This window comes from Primulina tabacum, chromosome 3, assembly GCF_025594145.1.
Source record: "Primulina tabacum isolate GXHZ01 chromosome 3, ASM2559414v2, whole genome shotgun sequence".
NCBI lineage: Eukaryota > Viridiplantae > Streptophyta > Magnoliopsida > Lamiales > Gesneriaceae > Primulina > Primulina tabacum.
The window spans coordinates 42,731,838-42,743,024 of NC_134552.1; positions in this window are offsets into that span (position 1 = coordinate 42,731,838).

Consider the following 11,187-nt stretch of genomic DNA (forward strand, 5'->3'; position numbering starts at 1 on the left):
ATCATTTAGTCATGATTAAAATACACCCAAAATACTGGAAAATAATTACCAAGGGCTGTAATACACGAAAATTGTGCATGGAGGCAAAAATCATGAAACGCTCTTTCGAGAGTCACTTTGGCACATTGCACCGTAAATTCTCGTACGACCTCTAAACTTGACCAAATCACGTACCACCAAAAACATGACCTTCTAACTCAATAAGACACTGTCCAGTCCAAGGCCATAGGCTAAAAGCCAACCAAGAACTCGAAACACACCTCTGAACCGAAGGCAAAGTTGCTGTCCAGAAAATTACAGCAACAGCTGTTGCGCTTCCTTGCGTCGTTTTCAAGGCTAATGGCCATTGGGGCTTGAACCACCGACCAGAGCCTCTTACGAACATCCTAAGGTATGGTTTGAACCATGGCTAAGGGCCCTAGGCCAAACACAATTCCTGCCAACACCTACGACAATACAAGCTTCACCCGAGAACACACACATTGCACGCGTGGGGGCGTTGCTTGTTTTGCTGTCAAATGAAGGATCCAATGGCTATGAGGTTAACCATGGTCCATGCTAGACATGCTAAGTTGTTGTATGAGTCATGGTTAAGGGATATAAGCCAACCACAACCCACTTGACACCTAAAAACCGAAACTCAACACACTCAACAAAAAACCAGAATTTTAAAACCGAAGGGGGCTGTTCTTGTTTATTTTGAAAACTGATGGGACCATGAACCAAGCCATGAAATGGCCATCTTGGTCACGTCCTAGACATGTCTAGGAAAGGTTATAACCATGGCTATAGCCTCTAGGGCAGCCAAGATCAGAATCTTCACCTTAGACAATAAACATGCAAATCGAGACACAAAATGACATGTTGGGGAGTTGCTGTCCAAAACGTGATGCAAGGGGGGAAAGGGCTGAAACCAAAGGAAAAACCCCTTCCTAACACACCCTTTATCATGTCTAAAAGCAGCCTTGAGTCCCTGGAAGTCGAGCCAACCCTGTAACCACAAAAACAACAAAGAACGTGAAGTGCATGTGGGAAGAGCCGAAAATTCTGTACCATGTTTTTCGAAAGTTCTTGACATGATTTCGGTTTTGTCATAGATCAAGCACAAGTAATGGTTTAAAAATAGATATATAACTTGATTGAAGAGCAACGAAATAATATAGACATGCCTTGGATTTGTTTGAAACGAAAACAAATTGATTACGACGAACGCGGCGCGGCCGAGACGGAATTCTCTTTTCGTGCTTGTTTTCTCTCTTTTCTCTCTTGATGGCTCACGATTATTGGACGAGTTTTCTTCTGAATTTTCGTGCTAGGTGGAGTGAAGAAGGTGGTGAAGGCTTGTGGTCAAATAAGGTGGTGCATGGAGGAGTAAATGATGTCAAGTTGGGGGGAAACATGCATGATGAATGGGTGGTCTTTGTTTTGTTGTTGGGGGAGTTAAATAGTGTCAAGTTGGGGATTGTATGAAGTTGAGAGGACCGAGACATGTCTTCCCAAATTGATGTAGGATTTGTTTAAGTTTTGCTAAGTAGAATCCTGTGTTAGATAAGCTTGATTAAAAGGTTAATTAAGCATAATCTTGATTATTAAGAAGCCTACAATTAAATTGATGATTAATTAATTAAAGTAGACTTAAATCCACTTGATTTCATTAAAATAAATTATTTCTTAGCTCGGAATAAATTTAAGAATATTTTTGGATCATAAAATTCATCTCCGATTTCCTATCTCCGGTCCGGTCTCGCTATATATCTAAAAAGTTAAAATTTGAAATTCGCGATTTAAAATCCTTATAAAAATAACGTAAATGATTTAAATGCAATTAAATCAACAAATTCCTAAAATAATAATCATTTAAAATTAAATAATAGATATTATGCACATATTTACGCATATTGGTTTTTCGGGTACTACAACACTCCCCCCCTTAAATAAAATTTCGCCCTCGAAATTAGAACTCACTGAATAAATCTGGAAAGCGACTCCGCATCTCTGACTCTGGCTCCCAAGTAGCTTCCTCATCGGAATGATTAAGCCACTTGATCTTCACTGATTTGATCACCTTGTTCCGAAGCTTTTTCTCCTTACGGTCTAAGATCTGCACTGATCTCTCTTCATAAGACAAGTTCGAAGAAATCTGCAACGGTTCAAAGTTCAACACATGAGAAGGATTCGCTAAATACTTCCTCAACATCGACACATGGAACACATTGTGTACTCCGGCCAGATTCGGCGGAATAGCAACACGATATGCTAACGTCCCAACTCTGTCGAGGATCTCAAATGGTCCGATGAACCTCAGACTAAGCTTTCCTTTCTTCCCGAATCTCATGACACCCTTCATCGGTGCTATCTTCACGAAAACATGGTCGCCAACGGCAAACTCTAGATCTCTCCTCCTCCGGTCGGCATAACTCTTCTGTCGACTCTGAGCAGTCCTCATCCTGTCACGAATTATGACTACTAGATCAGCAGTCCGCTGAACGATCTCTGGTCCTAACTCTGATCTCTCGCCTACTTCATCCCAATGAATAGGCGATCTACACTTCCTTCCGTACAGTGCTTCATAAGGAGCCATACCTATAGACGACTGAAAGCTGTTGTTATAGGTAAACTCCACTAATGGCAACTTCGATTCCCAGCTCCCTGAGAAATCGATGACAAAAGCACGGAGAAGATCCTCCAAGATCTGAACAACTCTCTCTGATTGACCATCTGTCTGAGGGTGAAAAGTTGTGCTAAACAACAACTTCGTACCCATCGCTGAATGCAGACTCTTCCAAAATGAGGAAGTGAATCTCGGATCTCTGTCAGAAACAATAGAGACTGGGATACCGTGCAATCGGACTATCTCACGGATATATAACTCGGGATATTGAATCATGGAGAAAGTCGTCTTAATAGGCAAGAAATGCGCTGATTTGGTAAGACGATCAACAATCACCCATATAGCATTCGAACCTTTAGCTGACTTCGGTAAACCAACCACGAAGTCCATGTTAATGTTCTCCCACTTCCACTCGGGAATGGGAAGTGGCTTGAGTAAGCCGGCTGGTCTCTGATGTTCAGCTTTCACAAGTTGACAAGTCAAACACTCGGATACAAATCTCCAGATCTCTCTCTTCATACCGGGCCACCAATATAACATCTGCAGATCCTTGTACATCTTCGTACTCCCAGGATGAATAGAGTATGGGGACATGTGGGCCTCGGCTAATATGTCTGCTCGAATAGAATCACTGCTAGGAACCCATATCCTATCTCGATAACGAACAATGCCATCACTCAATGTGTACAAAACACTGCCCTTCACCTCATCTCTCTGCCACCACTTCGCCAACTGCTCATTAGATGACTGACCGCTGCGAATACGGTCTAATAAAGAAGACTTAATCGTCAAGGTAGATAGACGGAGAACTCTACCTCGAGTATAAATCTCTAGATCAAACCTCTGAATCTCACTCTGAAGAGGCCTATGAACTGTCAAATGAGCCATCACTGTGACTTTCCGGCTCAAAGCATCCGCTACTACATTAGCTTTACCAGGATGGTAGCTAATGTCACAGTCATAATCCTTGACTAACTCCAACCAACGTCTCTGACGCATATTCAACTCTTTCTGCGTAAAGAAGTACTTGAGGCTCTTGTGGTCGATAAAGATCTGACACTTCTCTCTGTATAGATAATGCCTCCAAATCTTCAAGGCAAATACTACGGCGGCCAACTCTAGATCGTGGGTAGGATAATTCATCTCATGTGTCTTCAACTGACGAGAAGCATATGCTAATACCTTCCCATGCTGCATCAATAATGCGCCCAAACTGAGCTTCGAAGCATCGGTATACAATACAAAGTCTCCGGGCCCTGACGGCATGGCCAATACTGGTGCTGAGATAAGGGCTTGCTTCAAAGTATCGAAGCTCTTCTGACACTCTTCGCTCCACACAAATTTAACATTCTTCTTTGTCAACGACGTGAGTGGAACTGCGATAGAGGAGAATCCCTGAATAAACTTCCGATAATATTCTGCTAGCCCAAGGAAACTACGGATCTCTGATGCATTCTGCGGCACAACCCAATCCCTGACTGCTGCAACTTTCGCTGGGTCCACCTCAATACCACTGCTAGAAACGATGTGGCCTAAGAATGCCACCTTCTCTAACCAGAACTCGCACCTAATGAACTTCACGAATAGCTTATGCTTCTGTAGGGTCTGCAAAACTGTGGTTAGATGTCTGCTATGATCCTCTTTATTCTTAGAGTAGACGAGAATGTCGTCTATGAACACTATCACAAACTGATAAAGATACGGCTGAAATACGCGATTCATGAGATCCATGAAGATCGCTGGCGCATTCGTCAAACCGAATGGCATCACAAGGAAATCGAAGTGGCCATAACGAGTCCAAAAAGCAGTCTTGAGAACATCGGCGTCTTTCACCCTCAACTAGGTGATAACCAGAACGCAGATCAATCTTTGAGAAAAATGAAGCTCCCTGCAAATGGTCAAATAAATCTTCAATCCTCGGAAGTGGGTATTTGTTCTTCACTGTAACCCTGTTCAACTCCCGGTAGTCAATGCAAAACCTCATCGTGCCATCCTTCTTCTTCACAAACAAGAGTGGCGCGCCCCATGGTAAAACACTCGGGCAAATGAACTCCTTGTCGAGAAGTTCCTGAATCTGCTTCTTAAGTTCTGCCATTTCTGTCGGCGCTAATCGGTACGGTGCTTTTGAGAACGGAGCCGTACCTGGCATAAGCTCAATAGAAAACTCCACCTCTCGCTCGGGTGGCATACCAGAGACGTCCTCAGGAAAAACGTCTAGAAAATCCCTAGAAATTGGGACATCGGAGGCTGACTGACTGGGTGTCTCGGGAACGGATATAAAAGTTGCCAAAAACGCTCGACACCCTTTATGCATGAGCTTCCTAGCCTGGATACAAGGTATAATGTGCGGTAAAGGAAAGTACCTGTCTGGCTCGAATAAGAACTGCTCCATCCCAGGCGGTCGGACTAGAACGGATCTCCGCTGAAAGTCGATCAAAACTCTGTTCCTTAGTAGCCAGTCCATACCCAGAATGATGTCAAACTCTGGCATCGGCAGTACGATCTGATCCACATAAACGAGATTGCCATGAAGCTCGAGGTCTATGTCTCGGATCACGTTGGTAGCTGCCATCTTCTCTCCCGAAGGCAGTACTACTGAATAGGCTATATCGAGCCCTATGGTCTTGACCTTGAGAAAATTAGCAAAGGTCTCCGAAATGAATGAATGAGTAGCCCCTGAATCTATCAAGGATTTCGTAGGTGACCCGGCTATAAAAATTCTCCCTGAAAGGTTGGAACGTCAAGCTGAACCCAATAATTAATAGAACTAACTTATAGACATGCAAAGGTCAAAGTTCTTCTAACCTAAATTCCCGAAATAACACTGATTAGAGCATGCAATCCTATCATCAATTCGATGTTCAAAATCTCAATTCCCAAAACATTGAATTTCGAATATTAACTTAAAGCTTTAAGATACATGTCATGAGCATGGTGTCTAGGTTCGTCTCTGCTGCATGAAGAGCAATGACTCTGCCTTGGGTAGGCAGGCTCCCCTGAGGGCATTGCTGCAGCAAGTGGTCTGGACTACCACACTTGTAACACTTCCCTGACCCATACATACATGCTCCAGCATGGCGGCGTGTGCACCTAGGACAGACTGGGTGCTCAAAAGTCCTCGGGACTGCGCGTCCCTGCTGCTGCTGCTGTCCTCTGTTCCTGATGGGCCGTGGAAAGGCCTCTTATTCTGGGGCCGCTGCTGAGGAGGAGGGCGGTGTGGCACGGGGACTGGTCGCTTGCCCTGGCGATCCCTCTCAATGTCAATCTGATCTTGCTCTGCAGCAAGAGCTCTGGAAACAGCGACTTCAAAGGTAGTAGGGCCAGCCACCCTAACATTGCGGCGCAAGATCAGCCAAAGCATCCAGAATGTGCCTCAGCTTGGCACCGACATCGTTCGCAATTAGGGGCACAAAATGGCAACCCCTCTCAAACTTACGGATGAACTCCGTAACGGTCAAGTCTCCCTGCCTCAGGGTCATGAACTCCCTGGTCAACCTGGCACGCACCTCGTCAGTAAAATATTTGGAGTAAAATACCTCCGTGAAGCGCATCCAGCTCAGAGTAGCCAAGTTCAAGGCTACGGATGCTCCTTCCCACCATAGGCGTGCGTGTCCTCCAAATAGATATGTCGCACAACGAACTCTGTCCGCATCCCCAAGCTCCATAAACTCAAAGATGACCTCGAGGGACTTGATCCAGCCCTCGAAAATCATGGGATCTGTTGTCCCTGAGAAGTCCTTCGGTCTCATCTTCATGAATCTCTCATAGTTCGCCTCAGGTCTAGGCAGCCTAGCTACCGCTGTATCGTTGTTCCCCCCAAACTGTGCGAAGAACTGAGTCATACCCGCCATCATCTGGGTATGCATATCAGGTGGTGGAGGAGGTGGCGGTGGACCTCTATCCTCATAACGGTTCTGAGTCTCATCAGCCTCGCTTTCAGTACCCCTCGGGCGGTCAATAACTCGTCTAGGAGGCATACTGTACCATGTAAAATCCTCACGTAACCAACATGCAATATTTCTACTATTTTTTTTTTTGAAATTTAAATAAATACTGCATGATCATAATCTGAACATAAAATATTTCATGAAAACATGCTGTTAAAATATTTCATGCTTTAAACAAAATGCGTAAATGTAAAACTTACAGCCCGAAGACGTGACTTCGTGAGCTTCTCGAGGTCAGTAGTAGTACAACCCATTACAAGAACATAGGCTCTGATACCAACTGTAGTGGCCCGTGTTACGTACTTGAAAATTTGCGGAATAATTTAAAATTTTCTCTTTAAATAAATAAAATGCCTCATTAATAAATTATACTGATAAAAGATTCAATGTTCAAAGTAGCAGCGGAATAAAAGCTTTAAATATCGAGATAACAGCGGAAGTAAATATTTGTTTCAAAGCAACAACTTAAAATAATTCATCGCAATAAAATGAGTTTGCATAAAATAATAAATAAACTGATAAACGAGGTCCTCAAGTTCCTACTACTGCCGACCCAAGATGGCTCACTAGTCCTCGCCCTCGGTCCCGACCTCATCAGCACCTAAAACAATCATGTCTAGTGAGTCTAAAGACTCAGCATGCATATATCGTGAATAACGAGTAAAATATATCATAAAGTTTCATTTCGGGTAAAAATATCATGTCGTAAAGCATAACGTGAAAATATCTTGTCATGAGTAATTATAAATATGTGCATAACTGAACTGAAAATCGTAAGTGAAATGCTTGCTCGATAGAGCCCTGTCATGATATAGCATATAATAATTTTCTGTTGAGAATATGTTCTACGCAAGTGGCCCATAACGTGAAATGAATCGTCTGATCAGACTAAACCACAGTATACTGGGCTGTAGAGATCATCACAGCCCTTGGACTGGATATCCGTACCCATACATGAACAAGAACCGGGCAGTAGCCACCGGATGAAGTAATAATCCCATGATAAGCTGCAATCCCATGAACATGAGGTGGCCACAAGCAATATCGCATATACCTCAAAAATGAATATTTTTTATTTTTATGCACGTAATATAATTAAATTCCTGAGTTATTTTACAAATTTGGGTTGGATCGTTCCCAGGCTCTCTGCAACCTAATTCTAACATGAAAAACATGCACATAACTTGACTTGACCATGCAAATAACTTATCTTGACCAACGCTTCAAAATCGAACTAAAAATGAGACTATTACGCCCAACAAACTTAATATTTAACCATGACTCTGTACCAGCCCGAAACAACATCAAATCATCCTTTAGTCATGATTAAAATACACCTAAAATACTGGAAAATAATTACCAAGGGCTGTAATACATGAAAATTGTGCATGGAGGCCAAAATCATGAAACGCTCTTTCGAGAGTCACTTTGGCACATTGCACCATAAATTCTCGTACGACCTCTAAAATTGACCAAATCACGTACCACCAAAAATTTGACCTTCTAACTCAATAAGACATTGTCCAGTCCAAGGCCATAGGCTAAAAGCCAACCAAGAACTCGAAACACACCTCTGAACCGAAGGCAAAGTTGCTGTCCAGAAAATTACAGCAGCAGCTGTTGCGCTTCCTTGCGTCGTTTTCAAGGCTAATGGCCATTGGGGCTTGAACCACCGACCAGAGCCTCTTACGAACATCCTAAGGTATGGTTTGAACCATGGCTAAGGGCCCTAGGCCAAACAAAATTCCTGACAACACCTACGACAATACAAGCTTCACCCGAGAACACACACATTGCACGTGTGGGGGCGTTGCTTGTTTTGCTGTCAAATGAAGGATCCAATGGCTATGAGGTTAGTCCATGCTAGACATGCTAAGTTGTTGTATGAGTCATGGTTAAGGGCTATAAGCCAACCACAACCCACTTGACACCTAAAAACCGAAACTCAACACAATCAACAAAAAACCAGAATTTTAAAACCGAAGGGGGCTGTTCTTGTTTATTTTGAAAACCGATGGGACCATGAACCAAGCCATGAAATGGAATCTTGGTCACGTCCTAGACATGTCAAGGAAAGGTTCTAACCATGGCTATAGCCTCTAGGGCAGCCAAGATCAGAATCTTCACCTTAGACAATAAACATGCAAATCGAGACATAAAATGACATGTTGGGGAGTTGCTGTCCAAAACGTGATGCAAGGGGGGAAAGGGATGAAACCAATGGACAACTCCCTTCCTAACACACCCTATATCATGTCTAAAAGCAGCCTTGAGTCCCTGGAAGTCGAGCCAACCCTGTAACCACAAAAATAACAAAGAACGTGAGGTGCATGTGGGAAGAGCCGAAAATTCTGTACCATGTTTTTCGAAAGTTCTTGACATGATTTCGGTTTTGTCATAGATCAAGCACATGTAATGGTTTAAAAATAGATATATAACTTGATTGAAGAGCAAAGAAATAATATAGACATGCCTTGGATTTGTTTGAAACGAAAACAAATCGATTACGACGAACGCGGCGCGGCGGAGACGGAATTCTCTTTTCGTGCTTGTTTTCTCTCTTTTCTCTCTTGATGGCTCACGATTATTGGATGAGTTTTCTTCTGAATTTTTGTGCTAGGTGGAGTTAAGAAGGTGGTGAAGGTTTGTGGTCAAATAAGGTGGTGCATGGAGGAATAAATGATGTCAAGTTGGGAGGAAACATGCATGATGAATGGGTGGTCTTTGTTTTGTTGTTGGGGGAGTTAAGTGGTGTCAAGTTGGGGATTGTGTGGAGTGGAGAGGACCAAGACATGTCTTCCCAAATTGGTGTAGGATTTGTTTAAGTTTTGCTAAGTAGAATCCTATGTTAGATAAGCTTAATTAAAAGGTTAATTAAGCATAATCTTGATTATTAAGAAGCCTACAATTACATTGGTGATTAATTAATTAAAGTATACTTAAATACACTTGATTTCATTAAAATAAATTATTTCTTAGCTCGTAATAAATTTAAGAATATTTTTGGATCATAAAATTCATCTCCGATTTCCTATCTCCGGTTCGGTCTCGCGTATATATCTAAAAAGTTAAAATTTGAAATACGCGATTTAAAATCCTTATAAAAATAACGTAAATGATTTAAATGCAATTAAATCAAAAAATTCCTAAACTAATAATCATTCAAAATTAAATAATAGATATTATGCACATATTTACGCATATTGGTTTTTCGGGTACTACAGAGACACTACTGAAACGATTTCAATCCTTTAAACCGCCGACATTGAAAGGTACTGAGAGCGCTATTGAGTGCGAAAGCTGGTTAGACGACATTGAGATGTTATTTGAGTCCCTTGATTATACCGATGAGCGACGAGTGAAGTTAATTGGCCATCAACTGCATGAAGTCGCAAAGAATTGGTGGTTTACCACAAAGAGAGCGTTGGAGCATCGTGGCACAGAGATCACTTGGAAAGTTTTTAAAGCAGAGTTCTATCAACGCTTCTTTCCCGTGTCCTACCGAAAGGATAAAGGTGCCGAGTTTACCAATCTGAGACAAGGACAGCTGAACATCGAAGAATATGTGGCAAAGTTTTCGACATTGCTCCGATTTGCTCCTCACGTTGCAGAGAATGATGAGGCCATTGCAGATCAGTTTATCAATGGTTTGAATCCTGATATCTTTACTCTGGTGAATACCGGCAGACCGAACAACTTTGCAGATGCCTTGAACCGAGCCAAGGGAGCGGAAGCGGGACTGATTAAACAACGAGGACTTTTTTGTGCTGCTCCGATTCCAAGACCACCACAGCCCTCATTTCAACCTCCTCCTAGATTCGAGAGTAGTGGTAGTAGCAGTGGCAAGAAAGATCATTTGAAAGCCCGAGGAAGACAGTTCAAGAAGTCGGGTAGTAGTTCATCGAGCTCCAGTGGGTCATGATAGAGGGGTCCTGGCCAGAGTTCAGATTATGCGGGAGTGTATTGCACTACTTGTGGAGGCAGACATCCTACAGATCAGTGTCAGGGAGTGGTTGGGCGATGCAATATCTGCATACAACATAGACATTTCGCCAGAGTCTGTCCACAGAGAGGGTCACAGCAATCTCAAGGTGCAGGATCATCTGCATCAGTATCTCAGCCTGAGAGGCAAGCATCATCTGTCCATTCCTTCCAGCCGCCACCTGCACAGTCCCAGTCGAGGCAAGGAGGGAGCCAGACTGTGAGGCAACCTCCCAGATAGCATGCTCGAGTATTTGCACTGACAGAAGAGCAGGCCCAAGATGCACCAGACGATGTGATAGCAGGTAACTGTTTTCTTTGCGGTTATCCTGCTTATGTATTGATAGATACGGATACATCTCATACCTTCATTTCTGAGCGCTTTGCATTAATGCATGATTTATCTGTCGAGTCATTATCTGTTAGAGTAGGTGCACGTCGAGCCAAGTGTTGGCCGAGTGTTCACAATGAAACTCTATGTATAAACAATCTTTATTTTAATAATATTTGAATTTATCATTTTGGCACTTCTTTATCTGTATACTCATGCTAGTTGCATATATAAAGCTCTTGAATATACAAAAAGTAGAAAGAATATGAGATGCTCATATTATGAGTATCATGAAACTCATATTTGTAATACTGTAT